Genomic DNA, 472 nt, shown 5'->3' on the forward strand with positions numbered 1-472 from the left:
CAGCTGTTGAAAACCGTGAACGCTTCCCAATTGTGTTGGCAACGGGGAGAGACACTAATCGTTTTCCTGTTTGGTAGATTCGACACCGCAAATGAATAGCAAACACCTGTCAATTCTCGCGCGCCAATTCCGAATTCGCAAATGGACTCGAATTCGGAGTATTAATCGCGTGATGAAATTACGACAACGTTTCATCATCGAAGCAAACTCACCTCGTTCACCAAGTATTTTTTCCCAAAGTAAGGTGTTTGTATAGAGGAGTTGCTTTCTTTAAGTTGACCATTTGTTTACATTACTTATAGCAAGATTAAGTGGAATTGGATCATTAAAGAGCAGTCTAAATACATTTAAAAACTTACACGGTTTTAGAGATTTATAAGCTTTCTGCATTCATTTTATATCGTGTTACGAGTTCCTCTGTGTATGAAAATTTTAGAAATTTATACATTTGTTTCATGACCGTCTTACCATG

The sequence above is a fragment of the Penaeus monodon genome, chromosome 22, assembly GCF_015228065.2.
Source record: "Penaeus monodon isolate SGIC_2016 chromosome 22, NSTDA_Pmon_1, whole genome shotgun sequence".
NCBI classification, from domain to species: Eukaryota; Metazoa; Arthropoda; class Malacostraca; order Decapoda; family Penaeidae; genus Penaeus; species Penaeus monodon.